General features: G+C 34.7%; 1 protein-coding gene across 4 annotated transcripts in view; it reads left to right on the top strand.

Annotated features, from left to right (window-relative positions):
- Positions 1-23439, top strand: part of blot (solute carrier family member bloated tubules) — a 228339-nt gene that overhangs the window by 162145 nt on the left and 42755 nt on the right. Inside the window, exon 1 of one of the 4 annotated variants that reach the window (XM_075303416.1) lies at positions 16134-16220. The exons of the other annotated variants lie outside the window; for them this stretch is intronic. The gene's annotated coding sequence lies outside the window, so the exon portion shown is untranslated. Of the gene's footprint in view, positions 1-16133; positions 16221-23439 lie in introns of those variants that run through there. 4 annotated transcript variants of the gene reach the window in all.

The following is a 23439-nucleotide window of genomic DNA, read 5'->3' as shown; positions in this document are numbered from 1 at the left end:
CCACCCTTTGTATCCCGGGATCAACATTTATGGATGGACGTTATTGAATGCCCCTCCAAAGTCTAGAGAGGCCACAATTATGTATTCGTTCATAAGTTCGTATTAAATGATATTTAAGTTGGTGCTAGCTAGAATTTACCTCTGTTATTGGAGGATCGACAACCTTGTAGCCCTAATAAAAAATGATGATTTAAATTTTTATAAAAAAAAGGCGATCACACCATGTTCCAGCATTTTGAATTTGATATTTTTGACCCGCCATTTTTATTGCTATTTTTTTATATTTTGCCACAAATGTCTATGGTTTGTTTTTATAGTTTTATAGGTTTTTTTTGATTTGACCATTATTATTCTGTTTGAGTAGTCTCCAACTCTTCTCCCCAACGTTATGTATTCCAGAACTACTTTGGGATAGCATTTCTGGTCTATACTACAACATCCTGAGAGATGAGAATTTAACAATTTTTTTGGTTGTTTTCCATATACAAAGCCGGGACATTTTTTTAAATTGAGATTTTTTCCATTGGTAGTTTTGTTTTTATCTTCAAGTAGTTTGTTGTTGTTGTTTGTTAGTTTGTAATGTTATCATGTTTTTGACGAAAGTTTTAAGTTCATTTGTATAACAACACAATTCTTATGTGGGGATGTGTAGCAACCCAATGCCAAAGTGGAACAACAGACCGCCCCGTATGTAAGACACTTGGAAGTTGTATTTATATTGCGAAAATTGTGGAAAAAACATTTGCGAATGATGCACTATTTTTTACAATATTTTAAAAATCCAAATTTCGAATGATTTCTTCTAACATGGAAAACTTGAAAGTTTTCCAAACGAAAAGGCTATTGTGTGCGTTTGTAGAGATGTGTTTGAGTGGCTGGCTCATGTACTGAGAACAAGGAAATGCATTTAGGATGTGGATGACCTTGCAAGCTTTAGCTTATAAGAGCTTTCTCCAATGCTGCAGACTATCAAGTGAAAAGTTTTCTCTAGGATGCTGTATACCCCAAAATTGCAAGCTCTATGGTCATTGACGAGTGCATAAGCTTTCATTTACGAATAAGGGTTGCAAGCCCAATACTTGCATTCGAAGGGAGGAAATGCCATAGCTGCGTGTATATGTGCAAATGTATGTGTATCATGTTCACCCACATCATTGGTCCTTTCGTTTCGATATGAATTGGAAAAAGCAAGACACAAAGGAGATATTATTTTAGTTTGCTTATAATTTCATGGAAATGCTTCAATATTTTTAGTAGAAACCTTCGTTTTCATAGAGTTGGTAATTAGCAAAAAAAAAAAAAACAAAAAAAATATATAAATAAAAATAATAAAATTAAAATATTTTTATATTATACATTCAGTTTAAGAACTTTTGTAGAGCAAAAGTGGTTCATTTTGATAATACCAGCAATCAAAATCATATCTTGAGGTCCGGGTTCGAATCCTGTTGAGACCCCAATTTTTAAAAAGTTTTTTTTTTTATTCTTAATAGATATTTTGGAATACTTCATATTTTCTAAATTAATGTTTTCTTGAAAAAAAATTAGTAGAATAACATCTAACATATAGCTATTATGGGCATCATTAATGGTAGCGGAAAGTATTTTTAAATCGCATTTTAGCAAAAAAAAAATTAACATATTAACTTACCTGATGTTAACAAAACATACGCTTGTTTTTTTAAGTTATACCAAACATCATATATATTGCAAAATTACATCATTGAGTGGATCCATGCCATGGAGTAAGATATACATGCAAACAAATAATTATTTTCTTCCAAACGAAATTTTGGACAAACAAACATAGTTTCCCATTTGCTTAGTCAACCTGCAATAACAGGTTGTCTGATAAGTCCCCAGTCTAACCATTAGCGTAACTAGACAATTTTCCTAGGGGGGGCTATAGCCCCCCTAGCTAAAATTTATAGACTGAACTTATAGGTTCAATTAATGTTTTATTTCATAAAATTGAATAAAAAATTAGACATCAAAATAACTCGACAAACAATTTATAATAAAGCAACTAAAAGTAGCTCCACACTTTTCCCAGCAAAAAAATTGTGAGTTGTTCTAAAAGAACAACTTTAAAAGTACTTCCAAAAATGTCCTCAATTATTTTAACTACACAGGAAGTTTTTTTACTTAATTTTTTTTCATATTTTAATGTGTAATTTTTTGTTTTCTTTTTTTTCAAATAGTTTAAAAAAAGAGTAAGAATAAATAAATTGGTACAAATTATTCAAATTTTGCCACAAAACTGCTAAATCCATTATAGAAAAATCGATAATTTTGGAAATTATTCCAGGAAAAACGTTTCAAACAAGCGTCAGAATGCATTAAAAATCATAAAAACAATATAAAAATTATTTATTTGGGAAAAAAATTTTTAATTCACATTCAAAACACTGAATTCGGATCTCACCTTACGAAGTGATGCAAATTCATTGCAACGGCTGTTGAAACGGTGGACATTTGTCCTATGACAAGCTCATATTACATTCATTGCTTCTCCGCCAATTTTGCACCACTTCTAGACCCAAAAAGAACATTTTCACTACTTTTTTGGCAACGCTTTTTCGCAGCATTATTAAGATATTAATTTATGAAAGAATAGTTTTAATATCAATTACTATTTTTTTAATTAAATTGACTAAACTAAATCAATCATAAGTTCGACCACAGCTTTATTTCATAAATATCTGACTTCAAACATTGCCATCGGCAACTGCTACCACAACCCAAGTAATTCGATTGTTCATGAAAGTCTTTAGCGGAAATTTGTGCGATTGTATATACTTGTTTAATTTTTATAAAAATTAAAAAACTATTGACATTTATTGAAAAATGGAAAATCATAAATAGAGTTTCAAATTCTGGGGTGGGCTAACATTTTTCTGGGGGGGGGGGTCTAAGCCCCCTCCGCAGAGGCCTTCCTACGCTTATGAGTCTAACAAAGAACATTTTTTGTCAAAATTCGTTTTTATTATTCAATATAGTTCCCTTCAAGAGCGACCTTCCACTTTTTTGATACCATTTTGGTAGTACTCCTTCGGTTTTGCCTCGAAATAGGCCTCAGTTTCGGCAATCATCTTTTCATTGCAGCCAAATTTTTTTCCCTGCGAGCATCCTTTTGAGGTCTGAGAACAAGAAAAAGTCGCTAGGGCCAGATCTGGACAATACGGTGGGTAGGGAAGCAATTCGAAGCCCAATTCATGAATTTCTGCCATCGTTCTCAATGACTTGTGGCACGGTGCGTTGTCTTGGTGGAACAACACTTTTTTCTTCTTCATATGGGGCCGTTCTGCCGCGATTTCGACCTTCAAACGCTCCAATAACGCCATATAATAGTCACTGTTGATGGTTTTTCTCTTCTCAAGATAATCGATAAAAATTATTCCATGCGCATCCCAAAAAACAGAGGCCATTACTTTGCCAGCGGACTTTTGAGTCTTTCCACGCTTCGGAGACGGTTCACCGGTCGCTGTCCACTCAGTCGACTGTCGATTGGACTCAGGAGTGTAGTTATGGAGCCATGTTTCATCCATTGTCACATATCGACGGAAAAACTCGGGTGTATTACGAGTTAATAGCTGCAAACACCACTCAGAATCATCAACACGTTGTTGTTTTTGGTCAAATGTGAGCTCGCACGGCACCCATTTTGCACAGAGCTTCCGCATATCCAAATATTGATTAATGATATGACCAACACGTTCCTTTGATATCTTTAAGGCCTCTGCTATCTCGATCAACTTCATTTTACCGTCATTCAAAATCATTTTGTGGATTTTTTTAAAGTTTTCGTCGGTAACCACCTCTTTCGGGCGTCCACTGCATTCACCGTCCTCGGTGCTCATTTCGCCACGCTTGAATTTTGCATACCAATCAATTATTGTTGATTTCCCTGGGGCAGAGTCCGGAAACTCATTATCAAGCCAAGTTTTTGTTTCCACCGTATTTTTTCCCTTCAGAAAACAGTATTTAATCAAAACACGAAATTCCTTTTTTTCCATTTTTTCACAATAACAAAAGTTGCTTCACAAAAGACGCTCTATCTCACAAACTAATTGACTTACAGACGTTTAATGCTAGCGACGCCATCTATGAGTCAGACCGTTAACAGCCAACCTGTTAAAATCCTTGGACTCGAAAACGGCTATCGACTGCCGCAAATCTATCAATGAGATGGCTGAGCAGCACAATATTCACCTAATATGAGTGCCTGGCCATAGGAACATACCGGGGAACTGCGAAGCGTGTGAGTTAGCAATTTGTTGGTATGCCCCTAGCTACCTGCAAGCTCATACTGCGTGAGAAGGCTGTTACGATGGCAAATGTTCGATGGGAGAATTGCAAGGGTTGTAACGACACCAAGCAAATATGGCCCCGTTTAAATTTAAACCGCAGACTAGATATGCTAGTGTTTCTGATATCTGCTATAACGGGTCGCTGCCTGGTAGGCGATTTAGCAAAAACTATTGGCGCAAAATCGCCTATCAGGCTATTGTATGAGCTGTCATGATGCGGAGGAAAAGGAATCAATTAAACACCTCTTGTGTGAGTGTCCTGCATTTTGTGTAAAGGTGAGTATTAAGTTCGAGTTTAGCCGCTAAAATCGCGAAAGTGAAAACTAAATAAGTAAGAAAAATGCATGAAATTATACATATTTGTTGCAAATTTTATTATAACTTGATGGGGAAAAGCCCAAAGCAAATTTTCACAAAGTTTGTATTCCTTAAAATGTATTATTAAAGAAAAGTAATCGTGAAAAAATTACGTTTTGAGCCCACCTTAAAGCGTAAGCAAATTGTAGGGGCATATAGCTTTAGATTACTGGCGAACCTGAAAAACGTTACCTTAAGTAGTCTGCTAATGTTTTTGGAACAATCTGGTTGGTTCAACAGAAGAAAATAATCGAGAAGGTTCAGCGGTTAAAACTAGAAGTGCCCATATGTAATAGGTACTTTTGTGGTATCACAATGGACTGAATAGTCTAAGTGAGCCTGAAACTTAATCGAGCTGCCACTTTAACCTAACCTAACCTTCCCATTTGCTTTTCGCAGTAAGGAAGTTTATTCGGGAGAAAAGTATATACTTTTTGTGACAAACGTTGATTCTTATGTAAAAACATTTTCATTACGACTAACCAAAAAAAATTGTTTTTATACTCTCCACCATAGGACTTTGTCATTTCGTTTGTAACACATCGAAATATTGCTCTAAGACCCCATAAAGTATATATATTCTGAGTCGATGTAAGCCTGTCCGTCCGCCCGTCTGTTGAAATCACTCTAACTTCCGAACGAAATAAACTATCGACTTGAAACTTGGCACAAGTATTAGTTGTTATTGATGTAGGTCGGATGGTATTGGGCCATATCGGTTCACTCTTACGTATAGCCCCCATATAAACGGGCCTCCAGATTTGGCTTGGGGGCTCGTTTATCTGGCTGGAATTTAGTACATAGTGTTAGTTTATGGTCTCTAACAACCATGCAAATATTGGTCCACATCGGTCCATAATTATATATAGCCCCCATATAAACCGATCCCCAGATTTGGCTTTCGGATTCTCTAAGAGAGGCAAATTTCATCCGATCCGGCTGAAATTTGGTACATGGTGTTGGTATATGGTCTCTAACAACCATACAAAAATTGGTCCACATCGGTCCATAATTATATATAGCCCCCATATAAACCAATCCCTAGATTTGGCTTGCAGAGCCTCAAAGAGAAGCAAATTTCGTCCAATTCGGTTGAAATTTCGTATGTTGTGCTAGTATATGGTATCTAACAACCATGCCAGAATTGGTCTATATCGGTCCATAATTATATATAAACCTTAAATAAACCGAGCCCCAGATATGTCTCCGGAGCCTCTTGGAGGTGCAAAATTCATCCGATCCGGTTGAAATTTCCTACATTTCGCTAGTGTGTGCCGATAACAAACATGCCAAAATTGGTCCGTATCGATCTATATTATATACAGCCCCCAAAAATTTTATATTTCTATAGAAAATTTTGTCAACATTTTATTTCTATAGAAAATTTTGTCAGAATTTTATTTCTGTAGAAACTTTTGTCAAAATGTTATTTCTATAGAAAATTTATGAAGCATTTCATGGTTGGAGAGGAATATTTTGCTAAATCTTCCAAAAAATGAAAAATTCTACCAATCTACCGAAAAGGAAAAAATCTGCCATTTTTGGTAGACTCGTGTTCATATAGTGTATATAGCCCCCATATAAAGCGACCCCCATATTTCAATACTGGCTCTATAATTACAGCACAAAAGTTCATATCGGTTCGTATTTATTTCTTACCTATATATACCGGTCAAGAACTGAATATATACGTATTTAATCGACCTTTCTTTTGTCCACTATATATCCCACATGGACTAACTTACAATTTAGTAGATGACGTTAAGAAGTTCTAAGATGCCTTGCCATCAGCCGCAACCCAAGTAATTTAATTGTGGATAACCGTCTTTAGTAGAAGTTTCTAGGCAATCCATGGTGGAGGGTACATAAGATTTGGCCTGGCCGAACTTACGGCCGTATATACTTGTTTAAAGTAAAGACAAAATCTTTGGAACCGGCCATGCTTTTTTTCAGTGGCTCACATCTTTCTCACTTCTGGCTCACATCTTTCTCACTTCAACGAAGTTTTTTTGAGTTTTTAGCTCTTTTTTCTATAATACAAATAATGTAAAAGAAATTATTCGATTTTATAAAGTTTTTACATTTTACCTTTCGCCTGGAGGGAGAATCGAACCGCGGACCATACAGTTTGTAAGCCAAGATACCATACACTGTCATTGTCATCAACAGACAATTATTGCTATAGCCATCAACGCACAAGCAGTCAAGCAGTTATATTTATAAAGCATAGCTTTCGGCGCCCACGAGCCGATGTAAAGAAAGTTTATTTGAAACATACCTTTAGTTGGCCACCGTGGACAATTGTTAGCATGCCCTCCTTGCATACAAAGGGTTGTGGGTTCAATCCCTACTTCGACCGAACACCAAATATTTTTTTTACACATATACCACAAATGTTTGGAAGATTCCGAAAAGATTTTCGACATTACATACTACTATATTAATTTTTCACTATGAAATTTCAAAATGTGTCTTATTAAAGACATAAAGTCAGAAAAGAACATGGCTTGATATAAATTAAATGGACTGCGTCGTTGGATCAAAAATTGTTTTTTATTGCAAAAAAAATCTAACAAAAAAAAAACTTTCACCGAAAAAAAGTGAACTGTTTTATAGGAAGAAGAACTACCTCGCACGAAAATTGAACTAAACTTTACTCCACATTTTGAGATTTCCACAAAGCGTTGTTAAAACCAGGAAAATTTAATGCCCTGTTGTACTTTTTAACTGCAGTTCACGAAATTACATCATCTCATAGAAGAAAAAATTAACTAAATGTAAAGAAGAAAATCATTGGCGCCAAATCATGACCATTTTAACCATACAGTAGTTCAATCTTACTATTTTTGGGAATCGTACGAAAATCTTCTTTTGCTTTAGTTCATATCGAACTTATGTGTATGGTCATTGAACTTTATCGTACGAAAATCTTCTTTTGCTTTGAACTTATGTGTATGGTCATTGAACTTTATACTCAGGTTTAGTTCATAAAATTTTTGAGACATACTTAAAAAAAGTAAGATTTCATTAAACTATGGAAAATTTCGATAAAAATAATAAAATTTAACTACAAGGAAATAATTTTTTTCCAATAAAAATAAGTTAAATTTAGCCTTAGTTTAACTACGGAAATTTTTTTCTGTGTTTGTGGAGATCTAAATTGTATAGATTTATAAACCAAATTATTATTTGTATTATTTGTCAAATTCGATTTTTTAAGTCGAAAGTACATTTTCGAATTTAATATATCTATTAATTGCATAAAAAGGATATGGAATAACAAAATTAATTTACAATATCCAACTATGGTGCCGCCAACAAATCAAGGAGTTACCATTTGGAACAATGATATCATTAGTAATATAACAGCAATCGTTAAAGCATACACTGGAAAACATATTATGGTGAGGTCAAAGATTTCATGTCCTTAAAATACGAATGCTTAGCATAGAAGACGCATTTCTCTGATATAAAGTTTTATTCCTTGTCCAAAAGTCGATACAATTTTCAGTGAAGTCACTTTGTCGTTATATTTAAGTGATGGGACTTAAAATTGGCATCTTAACATGAAAGAAAATTTCGCTGTACTAAGGTCAACTTGAGATTAATAATTCGAAAAAACTCTTCAAAAATAATGAAATCGTCTTTAAATTTGTTGAATTTTTTCATCTTGGCTACAAAGCAAAAAAGCATTTAAAAATAGGAGACGTTTTTAAATCTTTATTTTAAAAACGTTTTTTACTTGAAACATAGCATAATTTTTACTAGCAGTCGAGTCTGAATTTGGAAATTTAAGTTGTCGTTAGCACGTTTTTAAAGGACTTTAATAGTACATGAAGAAAAAAACTGAAAAGATTAATATATTAAAGTTTGTTTCCTAGAATCCATTTTCAAATCTAAAAGAGAATTGGGTCCTAAATGTACTCCCAAAGAAAAAATACTTTCTTCCGGAACGAAATTTTAGACAAACGAAATTCCCCTTTCCTATAATGTATTTTCGTTTGGAGCAAATAAACCCGAATTTGTGATAAGCTATTCTACGATTGCCTCTGATAGTTTTTATTTGCTTTAAAAGAATATTTTTTAGTGTCAAAAGAAAACTTTGCTTGTCTAAAATTTCGTTCATCAGAAAAGAAAACTCTTCTTTCTGTGTATCCGTACTTTAATTCTCCGCTTCTTTGGCCCGGAATCAACGCAAAATCTTTGGAACAGGAACATGTTTTTTTTCAGTGCAAGAAAATGTAACAAAAAAAATGCTGAAATTTCCATATTTTGTGTTCCACATCTTAGAGTTCATTGGCTATTACAAGCGACGCATAGACCTTCTTACACACAAAAAGGCCCGTATCTGAGACATCAATCTCACATAGACATTTAGTCAATTGTGATGTTTGTCACACTGAGAAAAGACATTGTTAAAATTAGCCGTTCGAAATCATGCGACAAAATTTGGAATATATGTAAAATTTTATTATTCCCCCATTACAAAGATTTTGTCTTTACACTGATGATTATACCCTTCACCACTACTGTGGTACAGGGTATAATAAGTTTGTGCATTTGTATGTAACGCCAAGAAGGAGTAATCATAGACCAACCTTTTAGTATACGGATCGGCTTAGAATTAAATTCTGAGTCGATTTAGCGATGTCCGTCTGTTTGTTGATGTATTTTTGTGTGCAAAGTACAGCTCGCAGTTTTTGTCCGATTGTCCTAAAATTTAGTATAGGGTCCTGTTTCGGCTCAAATACGATCCCTATTGATTTTGGAAAAAATCGGTTCAGATTTAGATATAGCTACCATATATATTTTTCACCGATCTGGTCATAATTGGCGTATATATCAACCGATCTTCCTCAAATTCCGTACATCCGAATATTTTATGAGTCTCGAAAAACTTGCAAAATATCAGCCAAATCGGTTCAGATTTAGATATAGCTCCCATATATAGCTTTCGCTCAATTTACACTCATTTGCCCACAGAGGCCAATTTTTGCTCCGATTTAGTTGAAATTTTGCATAGGGAGTAGAATTAGCATTGTAACTATGCGTGCCAAATTTGGTTGAAATCGTTTCAGATTTGGATATATCTCCCATATATAGCTTTCGCCCGATTTACACTCATATGACCACAGAGGCCAATTTTTAACTCCGATTTAGTTGAAATTTTGCACAGGGAGTAGAATTAGCATTGTAGCTATGTGTGCCAAATTTGGTTGACATCGGTTCAGATTTAGATATAGCTCCCATATATATGTTTTTCTGGTTTGGACAAAAATGGTCAAAATACCAACATTTTCCATGTTAAATCGCCACTGCTTAGTCGACAAGTTGTAAAAATGACTCTAATTTGCCTAAACTTCTAATACATATATATCGAGCGATAAATCATAAATAAACTTTTGCGAAGTTTCCTTAAAATTACTTCAGATTTAAATGTTTCCCATATTTTTATACCCTCCACCATAGGATGGGGGGTATATTAACTTTGTCATTCCGTTTGTAACACATCGAAAGATTGCTCTAAGACCCCATAAAGTATATATATTCTGGGTCGTGGTGAAATTCTGAGTCGATCTGAGCATGTCCGTCCGTCCGTCCGTCCGTCCGTCTGTTGAAATCACGCTAACTTCCGAACGAAACAAGCTATCGACTTGAAACTTGGCACAAGTAGTTGTTATTGATGTAGGTCGGATGATATTGCAAATGGGCCATATCGGTCCACTTTTACGTATAGCCCCCATATAAACGGTCCCCCAAATTTGGCTTGCGAGGCCTTTAAGAGAAGCAAATTTCATCCTATCCGGCTGAAATTTGGTACATGGTGTTAGTATATGGTCTCTAACAACCATGCAAAAATTGGTCCACATCGGTCCATAATTATATATAGCCCCCATATAAACCGATCCCCCGATTTGGCTTGCGTGGCCTCTAAGAGAAGCAAATTTCATCCGATCCGGCTGAAATTTGGTACACGGAGCCACCGTGGTGCAATGGTTAGCATGCCCGCCTTGCATACACAAGGTCGTGGGTTCGATTCCTGCTACGACCGAACACCAAAAAGTTTTTCAGCGGTGGATTATCCCACCTCAGTAATGCTGGTGACATTTCTGAGGGTTTCAAAGCTTCTCTAAGTGGTTTCACTGGAATGTGGAACGCCGTTCGGACTCGGCTATAAAAAGGAGGTCCCTTGTCATTGAGCTTAACATGGAATCGGGCAGCACTCAGTGATAAGAGAGAAGTTCACCAATGTGGTATCACAATGGACTGAATAGTCTAAGTGAGCCTGATACATCGGGCTGCCACATAACCTAACCTAACCTAACCTAGTATATAGTCTCTAACAACCATGCAAAAACTGGTGCACATCGGTCCATAATTATATACAGCCCCCATATAAACCGATCACCCGATTTGGCTTGCAATGCCTCTAAGAGAAGCAAATTTCATCCGATTCGGCGTATAGCCCCCATATAAACGGTCCCCCAAATTTGGCTTGCGAGGCCTTTAAGAGAAGCAAATTTCATCCTATCCGGCTGAAATTTGGTACATGGTGTTAGTACATGGTCACTAACAACCATGCAAAAATTGGTCCACATCGGTCCATAATTATATATAGCCCCCATATAAACCGATCACCAGATTTGACCTACGGAGCCTCTTGGAAGACCGAAATTCATCTGATTCAGTTGAAATTTGGTACGTGGTGTTAATATATGGCCTCAAACACCCATGCAAAAATTGGTCGAAATCGGTCCATAATTATATATATAGACCCCATATAAACCGATCCCCAGATTTCACCTCCGGAGCCCCTTGAAAGAGCAAAATTCATCCGATTCGGTTGAAATGCAGGAATTGGTTCATACCAGTCCATAATTATATATAGCACCCATATAAACCGATCCCCAGATTTGACCTCCGGTGCCTTTTGGAGAAGCAAAATTCATCCGATCTGGTTGAAATTTTGTACGTGGTGGTAGTATATGATATTTAACAACCATGCCAAAAGTGGTCCATAATCATATATAGCCCCCATATAAACCAATCCCGAGATTTGGTTTTGGAGCCTTTTGGAGGAGCAAATTTCATCCGTTAACAACCATGCCTAACTAGGTCCATATCGGTCTATAGTTATATATAGCCCTCAGATAAATCGATCCCCAATCACACAAAAATTTGTCTATATCAATAATTGTATATAGCCCCCATATAAGCGACCCCCATATTTCAATTCTGGCTCCCTTCGTACCGTGCAAAAGTCCATATCGATTCGTAATTATTTGTAGACTACCTACACATACTTTTTTTGTCTAATGTATACCACGTATGGACTAACTCACAATTTAGAAAACGATTTAAGATACCACAACCCAAGTAATTCGATTGTGGATGACAGTCTTTCGTAGAAGTTTCTACGCAATCCATGGTGGAGGGTGCATAAGATTCGGCCTGGCCGAACTTACGGCCGTTTATACCCCAACACATTTGACGGATGTGATATGGTATCGAAAATTGAGATCTACAAAGTGGTGCAGGGTATAATATAGTCGCCCGTTCGACGTTAGACTTTCCTTACTTGTTTTGGTATTGATTCGGATCCAAACACGCGCAGAATTGAAGTAGGGATAATTTTAAGATAGAAATCTCTTTTAAATTTAAGTTTTCGTACTTGATTCTAGGTAACAATTTAATTTATTTGTTTTTTCTTTTTCGCCGAAAAAAGTAGACTTTTTTACTAAACTCATAAAAATTGAACTAAATTGTTTTCCACCTTTTTAGATTTCCACAAAGCTGTTTTAAGACCAGGAAAATGCCCGTTGAACTTCCTAACTGCAATTCATCAAATTACACACTTTCTCGTTGTCGACAAATCATGGTCAAAATTTAACCATACAGTAGTTTATTCTTACTATTTTTGGTAATCGTACGAAAATTTTCTTTAGCTTTAGTTCATATTGAACTTATGTACAGGTCGTTGATATTTTTTTACCCACGTTTAGTTCATAAAATGCTTGAACAAAAAAAAAATAAGATTTCATTAAACTGTGGAAAATGTAAAAAAAAACAATAAAAAATAAAAATAAAATTAAATTTAGAAATAACACTTAGCAAATAATTTTGTTTGCAATAAAAATAAGTTAAATTTATTGTTAGTTTAACTGCGAATGTTTATTCTGTGTAATTTGCGAAAAACTAACATGCACTGAAAAAAGCATGTCCGTTTCCAAAGATTTTGTCTTTACACTAATGTTTTGGGTATTGATTTCGAGCCAAAGAAGCTGAGGTATTTTTAAGACTGAATTGTCTTTTAAATTTAAGTTTTGCGCACTTGATTCTAGGTAGCAAATTATAATTTATTCATATGTTCTGTTTTTGATAACCACCACCATAGAATGGTGACGGGGGTATAATAAGTTTGTCATTCCGTCTGTAACATATCGATTTCCGTCAATATAAAGTATATATATATATTCTTGATCAGGGAGAAATTTTAAGACGATATAACCATGTCCGTCTGTCTGTTGTAATCACGCTGCAGTCTTCAATAACGAAGCAGTCGTGCTGAAATTTTGCACAAAATCGTCTTTTGTCTGCAGGCAGGTCAAGTTCGAAGATGGGCTATATCGTTCCTGGTTTTGATATAGTCCCCATATAAATCGACCTCCCGATTTGGGGTCTTGGGCTTATAGAAATCGTAGTTGCCTGAAATTGGAAATCTAAAGGTAGTTTATGAGCATAAAGAGGTGTGCCAAAAATGGTGAGTATCGGTCCATGTTTTGGTATAGCCCCCATATAGACCGATCTCCCGATTTTACTTTTTGGGCTTATAGAAACAGTAGTTTTTATCCAATTTGGCTGAAATTGGAAATCTAGAGGTATTTTCGAACCATAAAGAGGTGTACCAAAAATTGTGAGTATCGGCCCATGTTTTGGTACAGCCTCCATATAGACCGATCTCCCGATTTTACTTCTTGGGCTTCTAGAATCCGCAGTTTTTATTCAATTTACCTGAAGTTGGACGTCTAGAGGTATTTCAGAACCATAAAGAGGTTTGCCAAAAATGTTGAGCATCGGTCCATGTGTTGGTATGGTCCCCATATAAACCTACCTCCCGATTTGGGGTCTTGGGCTTATAGAAACCGTAGTTTTTATTCAATTTGCCTGAAATTGGAAATTTAGAGGTATTGTGGGACTATAAAAAGATGTGCTGAAAATGGTGAGTATCGGTTCATGTTTTCTTACACACTTACTAGAGATGTTAATGATTCCTCTAAAACTCAAAATAAATTGGTTCTTATAAATCAGATGTAGTCTTCATAGGTAAAATCTTTAAATTTATCTTCGGGAAGTGTACTAGTTTAACTGCTCCGCTTGATCTGCCCTTAAACCCCCTGAAATTTCAAAGGAAACCTTAATATTTGATTCACGGTGGTGGGTATTTAAGATTCGGCCTCGCCGAACTTACTTATTTATATACTTGTTTCTTGATGTGCAATTAAAGTCCTTTAAAGACGTGTTAACGACAACTTAAATTTTCAAATTCAGACTCCATTTCAACTAGAAATTATTCTATGTTTCAAGTAAAAATAGTCTTTAATGTAAAGTGTTGAAAAACATCTCATATTTTTAAACGCATTTTTGTTTTGATGTCAAGATGCAAAACGACAACAAATTTATACGCAATTTCATTAATATTGAAGAATTTTTCACAATTATTAAAGGCAAGTTGACCTTAGTCAAACAAAATTTTCTTTCATTTTAAGATACCCATTTGTAATTTGAATCACTTAATTATAAGGAAAAAACCGACTTTATAGAAAAGTTCATCGTCTTTCGGACAAGGAAAAAACTTTATATCAGAGAAATGCGTCTTCTATGCTAATCAAAAAACGCATTCGTATTTTAAGGTCATGAAATATTTGGCCTCACGACAATATTTTTTTCAGTGTGGTTTCGCCGTAAAAAAGTAAACATATTTAGGGTGATCATACTCCTGCTCTGCGTGTAACAAGCCACCTTACCACAAGAAGTAACTAATGGTGTTTTCTTTTCTGAAAAAGTGCTTTGCCTTCATTTTGTCTGTACAGAATGCGCATTTTTAAAATGTTACCAGAAACCTAAAAAAATGCTATCATTTCAGCGGGCAGAAAAGAATTCAAAGAAGGAAACAGGGCAATCGCAGCACTCTCGTTTGTTGGCAGTGCTGAAAATGCCCCTAATTTGCCTCTATGCGTGGCGCTATTTTCACAACAGAATTCGAAGCCTTTTCGCACTTTTGCCTGTTTTTTTAGAAAAGAACCTAAAGAGTACATTTTCCGGGCAAAATGCAAAAAAAGTGTGCATTTTTTACAAGAAAAGAAAACGCCATAAGGCACCATCCTACGACAGGGATGGAAAATACAATTTTTAAGAAAGTACAAAAAAGATATTTTTTGAGCGGAAAGGTACTTTTTACTAAATTTCAACAAAAATTTCACTGGAAAATTATTGTCAAGAGACTAAATTTTAAAGAAAATAAAATTTTTCAAAAATTTTCTATAGAAATAAAATTTTGCAAAAATTTCCTATAGAAATAAAATTTGTATACAATTTTCAATTGAAATAAATTTTTGACAAAATTTTCTATAAAAATAAAATTTTGCAAAAATTCTATATAGAAATAAAATTTTGACAACATTTTCTACCGAAATAAAAAATCGATAATATAGAATCACATTCTTTTTTCGACTAAAACATTCTTGAAGTTCAATAAAATCCGGTTTTTGACTATGTCTTTTACAAAATCGAGATTTTCTTCCCACATGAACATGTTTGTTTTGTCATATTTGTAAAAGACTATTAGCAAATAAGGTTGATAAAGACTTTCTCAAAATATTAAAATATTTTGGTACAAAGCTATTGTACCATAAATCTGATATCGACTCAAAAATGTCTACACAAAAGGTACTAAATCATTCGCGGGGGTACTACGGTACTGACCGGGGTGAAAAAGTATTGAAAAAAGTACTATAGTACTGCATTTTCCATCCCTGTCCTACGAATGAGCTAATAACCATAATTCATAACCTTATAGGATAAGGCCCTAGTAAAGAGTTCAGAGCAAACTGATTAAACTGTATCATTTTTTTTTTGTTTTTTTTTTTTTTTTTTATCGAACCTCCACTCGCTGACATTAAAGCGCACTGATTAAAAGTGTGACGAGAGGTTTGTTTTGTGTTTTGATTTTATTTTCACAACGCCAACACCAGCGCCATCATATCATGTGTTGAAAAAATCGCAATAACTAACCAACTGGCTGGATGAACTGAACGCAAGCGTAAATCACCTCGTGACGCTGCCGCCTTTTGCTCAACAAAGCGGAGCGAAAGCATACAACGTTCACTGTTTGGCTTCGCTTGCCGTATCTAAGCTGAAGCTGTAGTCGCTGTTTCAGTTGGCTTCCTACAGTGCCAGAGTGACTTTGAAATTGCGGGCTTTGAGAAACGCTATTTGAAAACGCACATTTAGTTTTGCATTTATGAGTGTTTGGGTTGGACGTCTAGGAAAAAGGTATTCGTCGCGGCTGTAGGTTTCGTTTCTTGAAGAAATTCAAAATTACCGATCTAAACAAAGTTGTTGTCAGAGTCAGATGACTGATTGCTTGGCTCATGGGGTTTTGTTTGGAAGGGATCCCCCTTTCCGTGTTTACATTAAAAAAAAAAAACAAAAACAAAAAAAAAAAAAGAAAATTTCAAATTTGGTGTTGTGGTGTTGTCTCTGTGGTGTTGTTTTGTTGGCTAGTGCTGTTGCGCCAATTCATCCTAATTTAAATCCCAACATTAACAAAAAATTGTAAAACCTAAAGAAAGGTGTTGAAAAGAAAAGTTTATAGCACTTTTACAACATCAACGAAGCAGTTAGCTTTAATAATTTCTCAATTACGCTGACACTCTATTTCATGTGTACTACTTGCCTATGGCCAACTACGCTTTATGGCCAAAATGAAAAAGAAAAACATAATTTTTAACCCAGAATTCGGTCGGTTCAATAAACCAAAGGCGAACGATTCAATACACGAGAAGAGAATAAGCAAACTATGACTTCGTCGGGCGATCATTCAGTGAGTCTATTGCACCCTGTGCAATCGCTTGCTCAGCAAGCTCGTCTTAACCTACCAAGTGTATTTCTTAAGAATTGTAAAAAATCCAAAGCAAAAAACAAAAAAAACTATCGGGGAAAACGCAAATCAGAAAATTTTAATGAGTTACTTGAAAACGTGTTGATTGTATTTGTTATGGTGCATCCATCAGCCAGGTTCAAAATGTTACAGAGTTACGTTCAACAAGAAATAATAAAGGAAAAATACAAAAAATCAATAAAATAAATAAATCGAACATCCAATACCGGTTAAACAATTAAACAGAAATTATAAACTACCAAGATAATGCGTCATTTACGCCTGCGCAATTGGATACCGTTAAAGTGCTTAATTGAATAAATATTATGGTTATATATTTTTTGTGTTTTTATCGTATACGAGTAGTGTATTGATTCCTCTTATCAAAGATAACATGAGAATTTCTAAATCGCGAAACAAAAATTGTATGGTGATAAAACGAATATATTTCGCAAAACTATAAATTTGATAATTAGCAAGTATTTAATTACAAAATAAATCAATATACGACCTTAAGTACGGTCGGCCCGAATCTTAAACACCCACCGATCAAACAGATCGCTTTTAAATGGTACGCTTGTGGAAGATAAATTTAAAAATTCTACACTGAAAAAAATATTATCGTGAGGTCAAAGATTTCATGTCTTTAAAATACGAATACAAATTTTGCTTAGCATAGAAGACGCATTTCTCTAAAATAAAGTTATTTTCCATGTCCAAAAGTCGATTAACTTTTCAATGAAGTCGTATTGTCCTTATAATTAAGTGATTTGACTTAAAAATGGGTATCTTAACATGAAAGAAAAAATTTATAGGCTAAGGTCAACTTGACTTTAATAATTCAGAAAAATTCTTTAAATTTAATGAAATTGTCTTTAAAGTTGTTGTCTTTTTGCATCTTGACTACAAAGCAAAAAGTCATTAAAAACCAGTAAGGAAAGTCTAAAGTCGGGCGGGGCCGACTATATTATACCCTGCACCACTTTGTAGATCTAAATTTTCGATACCATATCACATCCGTCAAATGTGTTGGGGGCTATATATAAAGGTTTGTCCCAAATACATACATTTAAATATCACTCGATCTGGAAGAATTTGATAGACTTCTACAAAATCTATAGACTCAAAATTTAAGTCGGCTAATGCACTAGGGTGAAACACAATGTTAGTAAAAAAATATGGGAAACGTTTAAATCTGAAGCAATTTTAAGGAAACTTCGAAAAAGTTTATTTATGATTTATCGCTCGATATATATGTATTAGAAGTTTAGGAAAATTAGAGTCATTTTTACAACCTTTCGACTAAGCAGTGGCGATTTTACAAGGAAAATGTTGGTATTTTGACCATTTTTGTCGAAATCAGAAAAACATATATATGGGAGCTATATCTAAATCTGAACCGATTTCAACCAAATTTGGCACACATAGCTACAATGCTAATTCTACTCCCTGTGCAAAATTTCAACTAAATCGGAGTTAAAAATTGGCCTCTGCGGTCATATGAGTGTAAATCGGGCGAAAGCTTTATATGGGAGATATATCCAAATCTGAACCGATTTCAAGCAAATTTGGCACGCATAGTTATAACGCTAATTCTACTCCCTATGCAAAATTTCAACTAAATCGGAGCAAAAAATTGGTCTCTGTGGGCAAATGAGTGTAAATCGGGCGAAAGCTATATATGGGAGCTATATCTAAATCTGAACCGATTTTGCTGATATTTTGCAAGTTTTTCGAGACTCATAAAATATTCGGATGTACGGAATTTGAGGAAGATCGGTTGATATACAGCCAATTATGACCAGATCGGTGAAAAATATATATGGCAGCTATATCTAAATCTGAACCGATTTTTTCCAAAATCAATAGGGATCGTCTTTGAGCCGAAACAGGACCCTATACCAAATTTTAGGACAATCGGACTCAAACTGCGAGCTGTACTTTGCACACAAAAATACATCAACAGACAGACAGACAGACAGACAGACGGACAGACAGACGGACAGACAGACAGACAGACGGACATCGCTAAATCGACTCAGAATTTAATTCTAAGCCGATCCGTATACTAAAAGGTTGGTCTATGATTACTCCTTCTTGACGTTACATACAAATGCACAAACTTATTATACCCTGTACCACAGTAGTGGTGAAGGGTATAAATATAGGACATGTTTTTCAAAACTTTATTTTAAAGAAGTTTTTTACTTCAAACATAGCATAATTTCTACTGGAAGTCGAGTCCCAATTTGGAAAATAAAGTTGCCGTTAACTCGTTTTTAAAGGACTTTTATAGCATATGAAGAAAAAAAGCTGAGAAAACGAAAAATTAAAATTTGCTTCCTAGAAGCAAGTACACAAAACCTAAATTGAAAAGAGAATTGTGTCTTAAAAGTATCCTTACTTGTATTCTCTGCTTCTTTGGCTCGGAATCAATACCAAATTTTTTAAAGTAAAGACAAAATCTTTGGAACCGAGTATGCTTTTTTTTCAGTGTACAGTGAGCACACATCAGATTCTGGATTTATAATAACCATTTTTGTTTGAGTTTTAGGTGAATGTTAAAGATTTTGTCTACACGGACGAAAAAGACTGTTTTTCATATGTTTGGGTGTAAAAATTATATGTTTGGAACTCAAAATTTTTAACACAATATTTTTAAGTGCAATCGTATAATGTTCATAAACTAGCATAACATGTGTTTTTTGAATTGCTTCGAAAATTTTAAATTTTTATCACCAAAAAAATTCGTTTGTTACAAAATTTTTATTTTTTCAATAAAAAAAAAGTTATTTTTGAAACAACAACACAGTCCATTTCGTTTATATCAAACACTGTTCTTTTCTGACTTTAGGTCTTTAATAAGACACATTTTACAGTTCAAAATTTAATATACTACAATGTAATGTTGAACATTTTTTCGGAATCTTCCGAACATATCTGGAATATATGTAAAAAAAAAAAAAACAAAAAAAACTTTGGTCGAAGCAGGGATCGAACCCACGACCCTTGGCATGCAAGTCGGACGTAGCAACCACTGCTCCACGGTGCCAAACTAAATGTTTGTTTCTGTTAAATAAACTTTGTTTATTCGGTTCGTGGGCGCCGCAAGCTATGCTATATAAATATAACTATATGTATATTTATCTATTGATGACCACAACAGGTACATAGTTCAGTGTATCGAAACCTGGATCGATATATCTCATCTTCGACATGACAAAATACAGTCAAACGAACAGGGTTATAACGTCGTAGAATTTCTCCCTGATTAAGAATATATATATTTTATACAGTAGGAAATCGATATTTCGATGTGTTACAAACGGAAGGACAAACTTATTATACCCTCATCACCATTCTATGGTAGTTGGTATGAAAATAAGAAAATTGTGAAGTGTCGACTGAAAACAATGTACTCATGTTCCATGTCCTCAAAATTCGAATGTTATTTTAGCTTAGCATAGAATACGCATTTCTCCGATACAAAGTTTTTTTTTTTACTTAAACAAAAGTCGATAAACTTTACAGTGAAGGCGTTAGAGTTATTTTTGACAACGTCTCTCTTAGTGGTATACAAATCCTCCTTAAATTCCATGATTTTTTGTAAGTTGGCTATAAAGATAACAATTATTAAAAAAATTGAAATGCCTTTTCAGATTTGAAGTCGAGTGTGCACTGAAAAAAATATTGTCGTGAGGCCAAAGATTTCATGCCCTTAAAATACGAATGCAAATTTTGCTTAGCATAGAAGACGGATTTCTCTAATATAAAGTTTTTTTCCTTGTTCAAAGGTCGATAAACTTTTCAATGAAGTCGTATTGTCCTTATAATTAACTGATATGACTTAAAAATGGGTATCATAACATGAAAGAAAAAATTTTTGGGGTAAGGTCAACTTGACTTTAATAATTCAGAAAAATTCTTTAAATTTAATGAAATTGTCTTTAAATTTGTTTTCTTTTTACATCTTGACTACAAAGCAAAAAATCGTTCAAAAATAGGACATATTTTTCAACACTTTATTTTAAAGACTTTTTTACTTGAAACATAGCATACTGGAAGTCGAGTCTGAATTTGGAAAATAAAATTGTCGTTAACTCATTTTTAAAGGACTTTGATGGCATATAAAGAAAAAAAAACTGAAAAAACGAATAATTAAAATTTTCTTCCTAGAATCAAGTACACAAAACCCAAATTTAAAAGAGAATTGTGTCTTAAAAGTATCCTTACTTGTATTCACCGCTTCTTTGGTTCGGAATCAATACCAAAATTGTTAAAGTGAAGGCAAAATCTTTGGAACAGGGCATGCTTTTTTCAGTGTGAAGAAACAAGTTTCATCTCATCCGATTGATATGTGGTACTCTACACGCAGAGAAGGAATATGATCACCTCAAACATGTTTCAAGAGCAAAATGTTACTTTTGACATGTTTGTCAGTAAAATGTTATTTACTCGTCAAATATAACCTGCTTGCGAAAACATTGGTTGCGAAAACCATGTTACATGGTCACCACCCAAAAATAACATTTTGCTCTTAAAACATGTTTGAGGTGATCGTATTCCTTCTCTGGGTGTATGTTAGTAGACGTCTTCTAACAACAATGCAAAAATTGGTCTATAATGGACAATAATTATATATACTCCCAAATTAAAAAATCCCTCGATTTGAGCCTCTTGGAGGAGTAAATACAGTACAACATGTCTATATACTCCTATATGCTTTCTAATAATCGTGCAAAAATTGGTCCATATCGGATTCATATTTACATACAGCCTCCATATAAACCGATCCTCAGAATTGAATGTGGGAGCCACTTGGGGTAGCAAATTTCATCCGATCCGGTTGAAATTTGTTGCGTGATGTTAGTAGACGTCCTCTAACATATCGCTTCATAAGTATATAGACTCTTCCATATAAACCGATCAAACACAAAAGTGGCTTAAGGCAGATTAAATACATGCCCTACGGGAAATTGGTGCAAATTGACACAAATGGACCTAGGATAGGTTACACAGAAAAAAATTTCACGAAAAATTTTCCAATTAAAATTTTAATTGAGTTTTAAAAAATATTCAATCAAAAATTTAATTGAATCAACAATTTTTTTAATGGAAACAAAAATCAATCACGAAAATTAATAGTAGCAATTAATTTTTTAATTGACCTTCAATTAATTTTTTAATTGATACTATCATTTCTGTGATTGAAGACATTTCAATTAAAAATTAATTGGATCAATTAATTTCGTGATTGAATCAGAAAAATTTTTTTTGTGTGTAGGTTAGGTTAGATGGCAGCCCGATGTATCAGGCTCACTTAGACTATTCAGTCCATTGTGATACCACATTGGTGAACTTCTCTCTTATCACTGAGTGCTGCCCGATTCCATGTTAAGCTCAATGACAAGGGACCTCCTTTTTATAGCCGAGTCCGAACGGCGTTCCACATTGCAGTGAAACCACTTAGAGAAGCTTTGAAACCCTCAGAAATGTCACCAGCATTACTAAGGTGGGATAATCCACCGCTGAAAAACTTTTTGGTGTTCGGTCGAAGCAGGAATCGAACCCACGACCTTGTGTATGCAAGGCGGGCATGCTAACCATTGCACCACGGTAGTTCCCGACAAATGGACCTATCACAAGACTAGTACCAGTGCTCCAGTTTATCACATTTTTTAAATTTTCATATAAATTACTGATTTCTATACTCTCTTGATATTAAAATCTAATTGGATCTACACTTTTACTAAAATACAACAATCAAAATTATTTATTGTTCAACATATTCTTCGAAAAAAAATTTCCATTCTGGTGCGATTCGGATGCTTAAAATGAAAAAAGGTTCCTAAGAGCTTGTCCCAGACTGGCTCATGAGGACCTGTCTATGAGGTAGTCCTACTAAGTTGTTCCAGGACGTGTCCTTTGGAATGAGTTCAAGTCTTGTCCTATCGTGTAAATTTACATCGCCAACGACAAATCCATGTTAAAGAGACCGGTCCCTTCCATACGTTTGGACCAGAACTGGGACTGGTCCCCACACACCAGGTACTAGTCCTGTACCGATCCTGGGGTTGATTCATTTCCCGTAGGGTGTATTTAATCTGCCTTTTTTTGGACAGTTTTTAGATACTTTGCCATCGGCAACTGTTATCCAAGTAATTCGATTGTGGATGATAGACATTAGCAGAACTTAGAAGAACGATTTTCATGGTGTAGAGCACATCAGAATATAATAGGATGGCGAGCATACATGAAAGAATTTGATGGCGAGCATACATAAAAGAAATCATTTCGTTTCCATTAACTATATCTACACGCAGAGAAGGAATAGGATCACCCCAACCCTGTTCCAAGAGCAAAATGTTACTTTTTCACGGAAAACATGTAGAATGTTTGTCGAAACCATGTTCTATTCTCGGAAATTATGTATTTGATTTCGGAAAGCATGTTATGTTTGACGAGAAAAGACAATTTTTGCCACAAAAATGCTATATGGTCGCTGTGAAAAAGTAACATGGTGCTCTTGAAACATGTTTGAGGTGATCATATTCCTTCTCTGGGTGTACGTCTATTTTCATTAAATTAATGAATTTTACTTTGGTAGAACGA

Source organism: Haematobia irritans, chromosome 4 (assembly GCF_050003625.1).
Source record: "Haematobia irritans isolate KBUSLIRL chromosome 4, ASM5000362v1, whole genome shotgun sequence".
Taxonomy (NCBI): Eukaryota; Metazoa; Arthropoda; class Insecta; order Diptera; family Muscidae; genus Haematobia; species Haematobia irritans.
Note: the sequence above shows the minus strand (reverse complement) of the source record. Positions and strands in the feature narration are given on the sequence as shown.